At 30.8% G+C, this 15836-nt stretch overlaps 1 protein-coding gene across 7 annotated transcripts in view; it reads right to left on the reverse strand.

Annotated features, from left to right (window-relative positions):
* LOC127290152 (uncharacterized) overlaps positions 1 to 15836 on the reverse strand; it is a 134070-nt gene that overhangs the window by 63308 nt on the left and 54926 nt on the right. The window lies entirely within an intron of this gene.

Raw genomic sequence — 15836 nt, forward strand, 5'->3', positions numbered from 1 at the left:
TATATGCTATGGTGAAGGGAAAAAAAAAAATTTTTACGTTCATTACTGATGATCAACCACCCCTCCTACCCCATTCACGTTTGCCTACTCACCCTCTCTCTGTCTCTCTTTCTCTCTTTAAGATAAATTAACCTCGCAGCACCAATTCTCAAACTTATTTTTATCTCTTTCTCTTCCTCTCTCTCAATACAAATTTTTTTACATTCACAAAAAAAAAATCTTCATCTAAAACAACGATATCTTTCTCTAGAATAGCTGAAACTTTCACTGTATTAGTGAAAAATATCGTTGTTTCAGGTAAATATTTTTTTTATCATATTATTTATATTTTTTTGCGAAACTCTCTACAAAACACTACTATATTTTTTTATATAAATTCCAAGTTAACTGAGAAAGATTCAAAATTTTTTATAATATTATCAGGAATTTATAATTTTATATGTAAACTATATTTAGAAATAATATATATTTATAATTCCAAATTTTGTAAATAAAATAATTTTCAAATCTTAAACTACATGAAAAAAAAAAATTTATTACAATTGCAATATTAATTATTTTTATATACTAATTTAGCAACGCCTACTTTGGGAACGATCCCACCTACTTTAAGGCGTATCTTAATCAAAATCCCGCCTACTTTAAACCATTCCTAATTTGGTAACGCCTACTTTAGGATGTGTCTTAATATAAACGACGCCAATTTTGATGTGTACACTAAATTAGGTAACGCCTACTTTAAGGCGTATATTAATTTATGTTCCGTCTATTTTAAAATAATTCTAATTTTGTAACGCCTACTTCAGAACGTGACTTAATATAACTGTTACTAAATTTGAATTGCCTCAAAGTAGGCGTGTTCTAAATTAAGACACGCCCTAAAGTAGGCGTTATCCATGTTAGTATACGCCTTAAAATAGGTGTAACTTATATTGGGATACACCCCAATGTTGGCGTATACTAACTTAGGTAACGCCTACTTTAGGGCGTGTCTTAATTTTTGTCATGTCCACCTTAGGGCGTATCTTAATATGAACCACGACTAATTTTAAGGCGTGAACTAAGTTAGGTAATACCTACTTTAGGGTGTGTCTTAATAAAAGCCACGCCTATTTTATGGTAGTCATATTTTAAAAAACGCCTACTTTTAGTCGTATTCTTTTTTTAAAAAAAAAATCGTTCCTACTTTAAGACAATTCTAATTTGGTAACGCCTACTTTCGGGCGTGACTTCATATAAGCTCCACCTATTTTATGTCAATATTAACTTGGGTAACGTCTACTTTAGAGCGTGTTTTAATTTAAGACACGCGTACTTTAAGACAATTATAATTTGATAACGCCTACTTTTGGGCGTATACTATATTATATAACGCCTACTTTTGGGCGTATACTATATTATATAATGCCTACTGTAGGGCGTTTATTAATTTATGCTACGCCTTTTTTTCTAAAAAGAAAATTCTAATTTTGTAACGCCTATTTTTGGGCGTGACTTAATATAAACCCCACCTATTTTATGGTAATGTTAATTTAGTAACGCCTACTTTAGGGCGATTTAATAACTTTTTTTATTCTTTGCCATATTTTAAGATGCAATTTTTTTGCGATTAGGGTTAAAAAAAAATTGTGGAAAAAAAGTAGTTTAGCATCTTTAGGGAGAAAAATAGAAAACATAAGCGCATATATGTATCCTATTCCTTATATTTTCATCTTCCCCCCCCCCCCTCTCTCTCTCTCTCTCTCTCTGTCTCTCTCGGAAAATAAATTATGGGCCGCACAAAGTCGGAGCACGGTACGACGGAACTCGTTACAACTTTGCCGGGCAGATAATTTGCCAGTGTGCTGATTCCGAAGAAGCTTCCAACCATACAGATATATATATATATATACACTCTCCACCCACAAATGTTATCGCCAACTTAGTCTTCCAGTATCCCGATTCCCGACAGTTAAAACATTTAATTAAGGATATTATACCGCATATAGTCCCGCAAGTCCAACAAATCCACCATCTTTTAGATTTGAATTATTCGATAATTTTTTGTTATTATACAAAACTTTTGTATAGTTTTATCATGGTTTTTTTTTTTTTTTGGTAAAATTTTTTATTGAGAAGAATTTTTTTTAATTATTTCTTTTGATTTTTTTTTTTTGATTTTATTATTTTCTTTTAATTTCACAAAATTTTTGCTAAATCATTTAATATAGATTTTTAAGTTGCTTTGAATTTCTTAAAATTTGACGCCAAAATTTTTATTTTGTCCACATTTTCATTTTGATCAAAAATTGCATTTAGCAAGCATAATGAAATAAAAATTTTTGGCACGAATTTCAAATATTCCACCACTATCACAATAATAATAATAATAATAATAATTTCCATTTTTTTTTAAATTCGCATCAAAATCTTATTTTTCTAAGTTATGTTTATTGAAATGAAATTGAAAAATTGTATGAAAAAAAAAAATTTTTTCTATATTAACTATAATTTAAATGAAATATTTATGCGTCCCTTGTTACTCACTTTCTTATTTATTTTTTGTATCTCAATTTAGTATATATATATATATATGGAGAACGTTTTCCAATAGGAATTTTTTAGCATCAACTTGTATTGTTATATATATGTGTCTAGAGACAGAAAAAAAAGTATTTTCCAAACATGCAACACTCACTAGGGTATTGTAAAGTAATGGGAACTCTCATTTAAAATAATAATGAAATTTTTCAATTCTATAAAATTTTTTTTATAATTTTGAAAAAAAATTTTCAAAAAATAAAATAAAATAATAAATATACAATAAAAATAAAATCAATACAATGGTTATTTTTAAATGAAAACTCTGTATAAAAAAAGATATTTTTAAAAAATAAATATCCACTGCTTTGTTTAATTACTGCAAACAAACAAAAAAAAAAATGAATTTTCCACTATAATTAATTAAATCTTGAATTCTCGCGTTTCTAATTCCATAAGAAGAACAAGAGACAGAGACAGAGAAAGAGAAAGAGAGAGAGAGAGAGAGAGAGAGAGAGAGAGAGAGAGAGAGAGAGAGAGAGAGAGAGAGAGAGAGAGAGAGAGAGAGAGAGAGAGAGAGAGAGAGAGCAAGAGACAGCTTTCCTTGGGGCGGTTTAACCGAGTATCAAAAGAATAAAGTAAGAGTGGCCAAAAAAAAAAAGAGAAAAAAAAATTTTCAAGCATGGCACTCCATTTGGCTGGGCAGATTCTGTCTTTCCTATACTATTCTCTCTTCTCTCTCTCTCTCTCTTTTCTCTCTTTTTACAATGTCTACCATCTTTTCCCTTCACTCTTAATTCTCCCCACCTTATTTTCTATCCGCCTAGCTGATTCTTAGCAAACCCTCAACCCTTCAACCATTTTCAAAGTCTTTGTTAATTACTCGGTCGGCTGCCTTGGTGTGTAAGGTTCACACCCAGAATTTTACTTTCCATAATCAACCTTTCTCTCTCTTTCTGCTTTGCAAGTTTTTTTTTAATTCCTCATTCTTTTGCCTACTACTATCAAAAAAAAAAAAAACTGGAACTCTTTTTAATGTTTGATTTTTACTAATGAACGTTTCTCACATTTTTTAAAATATTTTCCTAATAAAATAATCTTAATTTTACCAAACTTCGACATTAGAACGTGAATTAATAAAAGCCACGCCTATTTTAATAAAGTAACGCCTATCATAGGGCGTGTCTTCTATAAACCCCGCCTCCTTTAGGGTGTATATTAATATTAGCTCCGCCTTTTTACAACGTAAATTATAATAAGTAACGCCTACTTAAGGGCGTATATCAATTTAAGCCACGCCTACATTAATTTTGGAATTCATCTTAATTTTGGAACCGCCTACTTTTGGGCGTGACTTAACATAAGGTACGCCTATTTTAAGGTCTACTATTAACTTAAGTAACGCCTACTTTAGGGCATAAAAGAATATTACCTTCACCTTTTTTTTTAAAGTGTGTTCAAAAATATCTAACGCCTACTTTAGGGCGTATTTTACTTTAAGCCACGCCTACTTTAAGTCAATCATAATTTGAAAACGCCTACTTTTAGGCGTGACTCAAATAAGATACGCCTATTTTAAGGCGTAGTATTTTAACTTAGGTATTAATTAGGTAATTAACTTAGGTAATGTCTACTTTAGGGCGTGAAACAATATTCGCTCCGCCTTTTTTTTTAGAGTATGTTAAAATAACTGGTCGCCTACCTTAGGGCGTGTTTTAATATAAGCCACGCCTATTTTAAGGCGTGATTTTAGAGAGTGACTTATTTATAGCTTTACTTTTTTTAAGGCGTATACTAAAAATAGGTGACGCCTACTTTAGGGTGTGTATTAATTTATGCCACGCCTACTTTGAGATAATCATAATTTGGAAACGCCTACTTTTGGGTGTGATTTAATATAAGCTACGCCTAATTTAAGAGCTTATATTAATATTTTCTATGTTTATTTTAAATTTGAAGTTAGATAACGCCTACTTTTAGATGTATTTAAATTTAAGTCGCACCCTATGTTCTTAAAAGTAATGAGAATTTTTCATTTTTAATCCTAAATTTAACCGATAAAGAATTTTTAAAAGTATCATTTTTATGTTAATTTTAAACAAATTTTCAGAAGATTATCCTTTCTAGTGGGTTAGAATTTTTTTTTTTAAAGAACATTTTTTCGCACTTTTGTGTTAAAACTAAAATCGGTTGAAATTAGATGTTTCTGCACAAGTGTATTCTGTGTATGTATATATATATATATATATATATATATATATATACATATAGAATATGTACTTTAATTGGGTCACATTCAACAGTAATTGCGCGTGCAGCTAAAATTGTAAGACTTAGAATTTTTCCCAATGTCGTTACGTGCTCACCTTATATATATATATATATATATATATATATATATATATATATATATATATATATATATATCCTTTTTCCTTACTCTTTTTTTCTTACACTATGGTGTACACTATTCTCAAGATATTATGAGAATAGTGGGAAAGAGAGGGGACTGAAGAAGAAAGGAAGGAAGGCGAATAAAAATCGAATAAAACGGGCACGATAACGATTATTGTTTAGCTTTTACGACCAATTAATTTTCGTCGACATTTTTAGTGCTGAAACTCGAAACTATACTTCCCCCCTCCCCCCCCATCGAGCGTACAACCCCATTGCTTTTGCTTTGTAATCGATTCTCGCCAGGCGGCCAGGAAGTGGTTCGAGAGATTCTCGCAGCAGGAATTAAAGCCCCCTCGATCGACCGCACGCGACCAACGCAATTTTACTTAATCGATTATTTTTACCAAGGACAAGAAAAAGAAAATACCAAAACAAAATATATATATATATATAAGAAATTGTAATTTAATAGCAATATAAAATATTTGTAAATTAAATTTTTTATTCGAAAAAAATAAGAATGAATTTTTAATAAGATACAAAAAACACCCTAAAGTAGGCGTTGACTTAATTAGGATACACCTTAATAGGCGTGGTTAATATTAGGACACACCTTAAAGTAGGTAGTACGTTAATTAATACACGCCTTAAATTAGGCAGAGTTTATAATAAGACACACCTTGAAATAGGCGGTACATAAATTAGTAAACGCCTTAAAATAGGTGTGGCTTACATTAAGACACGCTTTTAAGTGGGCGTTACCAAATTATAATTTTCATAAAATAGGTAAGAAAACCTAAAGTTTTTTTAATGCTTACCTAAAGTAAGCATTAAGTTAATTTGGATATACCTTAATAGGCGTGATTAATATTAGGACAAACCTTAAAGTAGGCGTTGCCTAATTTGGTATACACCTTAAAATAGGTTAAGTTTACATTAAGACACGCCCTAAAGTGAACGTTAGCTAAATTTAAATAGTGTAAAAAAAATGGGCGTGACTAATACTAAAACACGCCTTAAAATAGGCGGAGTTTATATTAATACACGCCCTAAAGTTGGCTTTACCTAAGTTAGTATACATCTTACTAATGGGAGTGGCTAATATTAAGACACGCCTTAATGTGGGCGTTACCAAATTTAAGTGTCCTAAAAATATACGGACATTTTATCAAGACACGCCCTAAAGTAGGCGTTGTTTAATTTAGTATACGCCTTAAATAGGCGTTGCTAATTTTGAGAAACGCTTTAAAGTAGGGGTTACCAAATTGGGGGTTTTTTTAAAAAAAAAGCTGGACTATTATTGATTATAAAACAAACCAAAAAAAAAATTGATGAAGAAAAAGTGTTTTCTGTTAAATTATCCTATAAGAAGATGATGAAAATCAGAAAAAAAGAAAAAAATAAGGGATATAAATGTGAGATGGAAAAAAAGGTATTAAAAAAAAAAATGAAGATTAATGATGGGGAAAAAAAAGAGTTTGGTAGAAAATAAAAATGTAAAAATTTTATATCAACGAATAGGTAGAGACAGAAGAGATATGAAAAGGAATAAGGAAATTCTAATAGTAATCACCCTCAAAAGCTAAATTCCATCGACTCTGGGATATCTTAAGACGCAATCAAATTACCTACTCACTTTCCAGGACATTATCGAGTCTCGAGACTGCCTTCTCTTCAACGCGACTTCTCTTTTCCAAATACTTCTTCTTCTTCTCCTTCTTGGAAGAAAAATTTCTCTCTCTCTCTCTCTCTCTTTTTAATTTAACTTTGTAAAATCCACTTCAACTCTCTCTCTCTCTCTCTCTCTCTTTCTCTTTCTATTGAAATTATTTTTCCTATTTACCAAACATACGGAACTACAAATACAAAATTTGAAAATTCACCATCTTGAGATATGTTCTGGTTACGACATCAGACATAAACTTTTCTAATATGAATTTCTCCGGCGAAGTAGTTTATATATATAGGGAAAAAAATTTATGTAGAAGATACAAAAAGAAATATTTCGAAAAAAAAAGTTTTCTTTCACTTTTATATAGATTTAAAATGATTATGACATCTGAAATTTGTAAAAAAATCGATACCTACATAATTTAAACAAAAAACAAAAATACTTGATAGTAAGTTTTGTCGTGCCTATCTTTATGTTTTCTTTACTTTTTTTTTTTTATTTTTATTTGTTTGCTATTGATCAGCTAATAAAATTCTAAAATTATCACGTATTACGGCATCCGATTTACTAAAAAAAAAAAAAAACAAAAAAAAAAATACACAATATTTTTTTCTCCATTTACTTGATAATATGATAAATATAATAATTTAAGAATAAGATGTTTAAATGATATGATACAAAAGATGACATGAAAATACCCTCCTCTCTCTCTCTCTCTCTCTCTCTCTCTCTCTCTCTCTCTCTCTCTCTCTCTCTCTCTCTCTATTTCTTTTTTTTAAAGAATCGACCATATTTTTTATATTTCAGTATATATACTATATAGTATATAGTATTCTGACGTTGTCGCTTAATAAATGTGTGTATAAGCATAAAAAACAAGAAGCACGTTCATGCACTACTGAAAGCGCAATGTAACGTATGGCGCGACAATGGATCTGATTTATTCTAGTAATTTAAACTGGACTTTCATCCCCTAAAGCATGTTGAGGGTGGGGAGAGAGGGGGGGGGGGGTGGTGGAGAGAATGAGAGGGAGGAAGTTGATTATTAAAGCAAAAGTCTGGCGCGAATTAAAACTGTATTTTATGTCAAGCAAATGCCGCGAACACACAAACACTTGTACACACAGCTTCATGGCATATAGACTGATTAAAAATGTCTCCGTCAATTTTTCCATTAAAAAAAAAAAAGAGAAATAAACATTCTTGTCAAAAATTGACCAGTGTCACAGTAGTGACTCAGTACTGACACAATATTGTTACCAGTACAGCGTCAGTACTGTTCCAGTAGTCAATTTTTTAATAAAATACTATTTCAAGCAAAATTTTCTGTTTTCTATTAAACAATTGAGGTATCCAACAATTGACTACTAATGCAGTACTGGCTAAGTACTGGCACGGTATTGATACCAGTACTGTGCCAGTATTGAGCCTTAAAATAGGCGATGTTTATATTAAAACACACCCTAAAGTAGGCAGTACCTATATTAGTAGGCGCCCTATAAAAGGCGTGATATAAATTGAGACACACCTTAAAGTATGCGGTTTTTATGTTAGTAGACGCCTTAAAATAGGCGGAGCTTATATTAGGACACGCCTCAAAGTAGGCGTTACCTAATTTAGAACATTTTTAAAATAGGCGTATCCTATATTAAGACACGCTCTAAAGTAGGCGGTACCTAAATTAATAAACGCCTTAAGAGGGCGGAGCTTATAATAAGACACACACTCTAAAGTAGGCGGTACCTATGTGTTAGTAGGCGCCTTATAAAAGGTGTGGTATAAATTGAGACACGCCTTAAAGTATGCGGTTCCTATGTTAGTAGACGCCTTAAAAAAGGCGGAGCTTATATTAGAACACGCCTCAAAGTAGGCGTTACCTAATTTAGAACAGTTTAAAAATAAGCGTATTCTATATTAAGACACGCTCCAAAGTAGGCGGTACCTAAATTAGTAAACGCCTTAAGAGGGCAGAGCTTATAATAAGAAACACACCCTAAAGTAGGCGATACCTATATTAGTAGGCGCCCTATAAAAGGCGTAATGTAAATTGAGACACGCCTTAAAGTATGCGGTTTCTATGTTAGTAGACGCCTTAAAATAGGCGGAGCTTATATTAGGACACGCCTCAAAGTAGGCGTTACCTAATTTAGAACAGTTTGAAAATAGGCGTATTCTATATTAATACACGCTCCAAAGTAGGCGGTACCTAAATTAGTAAACGCCTTAAGAGGGTGGAGCTTATAATAAGACACACACACACCCTAAAGTAGGCGGTACCTATGTGTTAGTAGGCGCCTTATAAAAGGCGTGGTATAAATTGAGACATGCCTTAAAGTATGCGGTTCCTATGTTAGTAGACGCCTTAAAATAGGCGTGGCTTACATTAAGACACGCCCTAAAGTAGGCGGTACTTAAATGAGTCACACCTGAAAATTGGCGTGGTCTACATTAAGACACGTCCATTAAAAAAAATCGACTACTGTCACAGTAATGACTCAGTATTGGCATGGTAATGGTACCAGTACTGCTCTAGTAATAAACTCTGGCTAGAAAAAGGAGGGGTTTTTTTTTTTTTTGTTGTGAAAATAAAGAAATTAAAATTTATTAATTTTTGTTTGAAATTAAAAAAATTTGTACTTAATGTTGTGTATTTTTTCTATTTGCATGTTTGTGTGTGTTAAAAATTTTAGCCTGTTAACGTGGTGCGTACAAGCTTCATTAATGCAATCACCTTTTTCCCTCGGCTGTAGTAAAAGTACATTCATGCGTGCGGTTGTTACTCAAGCGTATGCATATATGCACTTGATAATTGCACACCGCGCACCAAAAGAGGGCGCTTTTAGTCATGTCGTCATCAGCCACAAAAGTGGTGTAAAATATGCTTTATAGAAATATGAATGTGGGTCGAGTATCGCGTGTTCCAGTTTATTATTATTATTATTATTATTATATATGTAGTAGACGAGAGAGTGCACGTCCCGAGTGTGTATATAAGTATATATATATATATATATATAAAGGTAGAGAGAAGAAGAAGGAAGAGATATATTCAAGAAGAGTAAGAAGCTGCTTTTCGAAACAATGCATCACCAATATATATATATATATATATATATATATATATATATATATCCACTTCCCTTTTTGCAATCAACTATGTCTTTGTGTTCTGTGAAAGCAAAATCAATATATTAACTTGAATGAATTAATTTTGTAATGTGAATAATACTTCGCAAATATACTTATTTATATAACTTTGATCTTAAAATAGATTCAATTAGAGTATAGGTTTAATGTAGGGTCAAATAAGGCCCAATGTAAGTTTAAATTAGGTTCAAAGTTGTGTCAATGTAGGATTAAAGTAGGTTCAAAGTAGTCACAATGTAGGCTTAATAAGGCGCAAAATATGTTTAAAGAAGTTTTAATAACGTTCAAACTAGGTTATTATAGTAGTGTCAATATAGGCTTAATAAGGTCCAAAGTAGGTTTAAAAAAGGCTTAAAGTAGGTTCAATGCAGACTCAATAAGGTCTAAAGTAGGATTAAAAGGCTTTAAGTAGGTTCAAAGTAGATTCGAAAAGGTTTAAAGTAGTTTCATTGTAGAATCAGAAAGGTTAAAAGTAGGTTCAAAAATAAATAAGGTAGGTTAAAGAAGCCTTAAAGTAGGTTCAAAAAAGGATAAAGTAGGTTCAATAAGGCTTAAAGTAGGTTCAAAATAGCTTTAATAAGGCCCAAAGTAGGATTTAAAAAGGTATTAAGTGGGTTCAAAAAAGGTTCAAAAAGGTTTTAAGTAGTTTCATCATGTAACCTCAAAAAGTTCCAAAAGTAGATTTAAAGTAGGTTTAAAAAAGATTAAAGAAAGTTTTAAAAAAAGGATAAAGTAGGTTCAAAAAGGCTCAAAGTAGGTTCAATGTAGCTTCAATAAGGCCCAAAGTAGGATTAAAAGACTTTAAGTAGGTTCAAAGTAGGTTCGAAAAGTTTGAAAGTAGTTTCGTTGTAGACTCAGGAAGGTTCAAAGTAGGTTCAAAAATAGTTAAGGTAGGTTAAAGAAGGCTTAAAGTAGGTTCAATGTAGCCTCAGTAAGTTTCAAAGTAGGTTCAAAAAAGGATGAAGTAGGTTTTAAAATAGCTTTAATAAGGTCCAAAGTAGGATTTAAAAGATATTAAGTGGGTTCAAAAAAGGTTAAAAAAAAGGCTCAAAGTAGGTTCAATGTAGCTTCAATAAGGCCCACTATTCAAAAACTTTAAAGGGAATAATTTTTTTTTTCGAATTATATTAATAACATTATACGTTATTCATTGTTTATTAGTTAAAAATTGTAATCTTCTTTAGAAAAGATTTTATATATATATATATAACCAAAGAATACAGATTAAAAAAATTATTCTTGTGTTTGTAACACAGCGATTTCTATATGTAAAAGAAAAACTTTTCTTTGTCTTTATTTTTTCCGAACGAGAGAAAGGAAGAAAGAGAGAGAAATAGATAAGAGGCTAATAAACGAAAAGAGGAAATTTTAACTAACAAGTTCTGCTGTTTTACTAATTATCCAACTTTTTAGTTCAAGTTCGACTTCATTTCTTGATGCAGAGAAGACAACACGATTCTCTTTTGTCTATATATATATATATATAGCATGGTGGCGAGTCATTAGCGAAAAAAATACACTCGTCATATAACTTGAAACTAAAGTCGATTTTTCTCGACAAACTTCTACTTTGTACTACTCCTATATATATATAGATATAAAAACTTTGCTTTTTTATATTTATTTATGTAATAACCGGAATTTAGTGTAAATGGTTATATATATATATATATATATATGTTGAATAAATTTCTAAAATGCATTTTTAATGATTTATGTACTTTACAAAGTTTATAAATTTATAAAATGAATATTACCTACATTATGCATATTCTTCCACATGTATATATATACATGTTATATTTAAATGTATTCGTAAATTTATGAATACATATAACATGTTACGTATTCATAAGCTATATATATATATATATATATATAATGTACTGAATTTTGCGTAGACTAAATTATAATATTTCGAAAGGACTTTTCCGTCTTGTCAGAAGGACACTTAAAAAAAAATATTCGATTTTTTAAATTACATTTCAAAAGTTACAACAAATTAATATTATATATAAATATACAATAATATATTTATATAAATAATACGAAGTTAATGAAATGTTATCTATATCCAGATAATATAGTGGATAAATTGAAATATCACGAAATTCGAAACACATGCTTCATATATATATACGCATCAGATAATTGTAATCTAATTTATAGGTATTAACTATAGGCCATTATCTACTACACGCTGATATTTTCATTTTAATATTGAATAATGCACTGGATTAATTATTTAACAACAATTCTGTTTGTAAATTAATTTGAAATTAATTAATCAATAATTAGCAAAATTTACTTTATATTAAAATAAGTTCTAAAGTAGGCGTTGCCTATTATAGTATACGCCTTCATATAGGCGTGCCTTACGTTAAAACATGCCTTAAAGTAGGCGTTTCCAAAATTAATACACGCCTTAAAGTAGGCATCACTTATATTAATAAAAGTAGGAGTTACGTAAATTAATACAACTCCCAAAGTAGGCGTGACTTTTATTTAAATACGCTCCCAAAGTAGGCGTGACTTATATTTAAACACGCCCCAAAATAGGCGTGACTTATATTTAAACACGCCTTAAAGTAGGCGTTACCTAAATTACTGTATACAATAAAATAGGCGTGACTTATACTAAAACACGCCCTAAAGTAGGCGTTACCTAAATTACTATATACAATAAAATAGGCGTGGCTTATACTAAAAACACGCCCTAAAGTAGGCGTTACCTTAATTACTGTATACAATAAAATAGGCGTGACTTATACTAAAACACGCCCTAAAGTAGGCGTTACCTAAATTACTGTATACAATAAAATAGGCGTGGCTTATACTAAAACACGCCCTAAAGTAGGCGTTACCTATGTTAGTAAACGCCCTAAAGTAGGCGTTACCTGTTAGTAAACGCCTTGAAATAGACGTGCTTATTAAGTAGGTACCGCCTAGTTTAGGGCGTGGCTTAATGTAAGACACGCCTATTTTAAAGCGTGTACTAATTTAGAAGACGCCTTATTTAAAGTACGTATTTTTATGCTCCGCCTACTTTAATTTAATCATAATTTGGTAACGCTTACTTTAGGGCGGATTTTAATTTTTTTTATCTAAAATAGGCGTTATCAAATTATGATTATATTAAAGTAGGCGGGGCATAAATTAAAATAAAACCTTAAAAAAAAACATTTTTCTTAAAATATCATAAAAATCCACTAACAAAATAGAAGGGAAATAAATTATTCAAAAGCGATTATGATCTTCATGTAATATCTTATGAAAATCTTGATGTTCGTTAGGAGGTTATCATCAGGCGTGTAATATTACTTTAGAACTTCTAATCTGGATATGAAACACATTCATGTCGAGACACACGTTATTCGCGATTAATCCTATATGTATATATGTAGTCTGATTTATCTCCGCCGCGAGCGCCAAAACTGATAATTCACGTCCGGAACGCTTTGCACGTATCAGAACGAGAGAGAGAGAGAGAGAGGGGGGGGGGGAGAGAGAGAGACTAGAGAATTATTTGCGACAATAGATAAATTTTCCAAAATTTCACATCGTTTATACTTTTCACACTTATAGAAAATATAAATAAATATTAATATTTTTGAAAATCAATTTTAAATATCAAATATAATATTAACCCTCTTTTTTTATGTGATGAAAACATAACAGCTGTAAAACAAAATATTTTCCAACAAATAGTTTTATAGAGAAATAAAAAAGCAAAAAAAAAAATATCTACAATGAAAAAAAAAGAAAATTTTGTTACATAAACTTTTAAAACTTTTATAAAATTCATTAGAATTTTTATGATTTTACAAAAAAAAAACCTTTATCATATAACATTTTTTTTTCTTTTAAAATTAGAAATTTTTTATATTCGTCACTATTTGAGACAATTTTTCTTCACTTATTTCTGCTAGTTTTCTAATTTTTTTTTAAAATTCTTAATTTTCTAAATTACTATATTAATAGTAAGTTTTTTTTAGTTTCCTAATTTGATAGATTCAATGTTAGTACAATCCTTAAAATAGACGTACCTCATATTAAGATGCAACCTTTCAAGTGGGCGTTACCAAATTATAATTACCCTAAAATAGGCGTGGTATAAATTAATACACGCCTTAAAGGTAGTCGTTACCCAACTTAGTACACGCCTTAAAAATAGTCGTGATTCATATTAAGACACACCCTAAAGTGGGCGTGGCAAAAATTAATACACGCACTAAAATAGGCGTTACCTAAGTTAGTATACGCCAACTTTAGGGCGTATCCCAATATAAGCTACACCTATTTTAAGGCGTATACTAACTTGGATAACGCCTAGTTTTGGGCGTGTCTTAATTTAGGACACGTCTACTTTGAGGAAATTCAAATTTAGTAACGGTTATATTAAGTCACGTTCTAAATTAGGCGTTACAAAATTAGGATTATCTTAAAGTAGACGGAACATAAATTTTTACACGCTTTAAAATAGGCGTTACCTAAGTTAGTATACACCAACTTTAGGGCGTATCCCAATATAAGCTACACCTATTTTAAGGCGTATACTAACTTGGATAACGCCTAGTTTTGGGCGTGTCTTAATTTAGGACACGTCTACTTTGATGAAATTCAGATTTAGTAACGGTTATATTAAGTCACGTTCTAAATTAGGCGTTACAAAATTAGGATTATCTTAAAGTAGACGGAACATAAATTTTTACACGCCCTAAAGTAGGCGTTACCTAATTTAGTATACGCCTTACGACACACCCTAAAGTAGGTGTTATAATAAACGCCTTAAAATAGGCGTTACCTAACTTAGTACACACCGTAATAATAGTTGTAGCTCATATTAAGACAATCCCTAAAGTAGGCGTGGCTTAGACTAATACACGCCTTAAAGTAGGCGTTACCACATTAAGACTGACATAAAATAGGTATAATTTTTTTCAAAAATAAAAATTCTAATTAATAAAAATTTACAATTAATTAAAAATGTTGTGATTAGATCTTAAATTTAGTGCTTGAATTTTATTTAACTTTAAAACTTTGACCACGTATATATATATATACTAATTGACTTTGAAGAGTTAGTTGTTTTGAATGGAACAAATTTACAATTTAGATTGAGAAATTCTGTTCTCTCTCTCTCTCTCTATATATATATATATATATATATAGGTCGTTTGATGGTGTCATGTATTTTGTGTGGTTGACAATGCGAGCGCCCTTTGTCCACTGCTTCGTATTCGATGCAACTAGGGGGTGTTTTGATAGAAATAGAGAAAGGACAAAGGCCTGCTTAGGTACCCTGTCCTAGCGTAAGGTCGTGCGTGTAATACTGGAAAACGTTCTTCTACTCTCTCTCTCTCTCTCTCTGTGGACACGAAGCGTCACAAAGGACACTTCCTAATTTGTAAGAAAACAGAAATTATTTTAAAATTTTACAATAACAAAAAAATTTTCTTCCTTTTTATAGAAATAAAAAAAAATTGATTAACAAAATTTCTTAATCTTCATTTCTTTTCCTTTTATTATTATTTTCATTATTCACATTGAGATTATCTTAAATTAGGCGAATTTTATAATTTAAGTTAGGCAACGCCTTAAAATAGGCGTGGTTTGTATTAACATACGCTCTAAATTAGGCGTTACCAAATTATAATTGCCTTAAAGTAAGCGTGTCATAAATTAATAAACGTCTCAAAGTAGACGTTAACTAATTTAGTTTATAGGTTTACATTCTAAAGTAGGTGTTGACAAATTTGGATTGTTTTAAAATAGGCATGGTCTAAATTAAGACACACCTTAAAGCAGGCGTTATCCAAATTACGCCTTAAAATAGGTGTAGCTTATATTAGAAAACTCTCTAGAGTAGGCGTATACTAACTTAGGTTACGCCTACTTTAGGGCGTGTCTTAATTTAGGCCACCAATAAAATAGGCGTGATTTATATTAAGACACGCCCTAAAGTAGGTGTTATCAAATTAGGATAGTCTTAAAGTAGGCGTGGTATACATTTTTGTACACCCTAAAGTAGGCGTTACGAAATTATTGTTTGTTTTAAAGTAGGCGTGGCTTAAATCAAAACCCGCCTTAAAGTAGGCGT

The sequence above is a fragment of the Leptopilina boulardi genome, unplaced genomic scaffold, assembly GCF_019393585.1.
Source record: "Leptopilina boulardi isolate dan_hultmark-lab unplaced genomic scaffold, ZJU_Lbou_2.1 LbouV2_55, whole genome shotgun sequence".
Classification (NCBI taxonomy): domain Eukaryota; kingdom Metazoa; phylum Arthropoda; class Insecta; order Hymenoptera; family Figitidae; genus Leptopilina; species Leptopilina boulardi.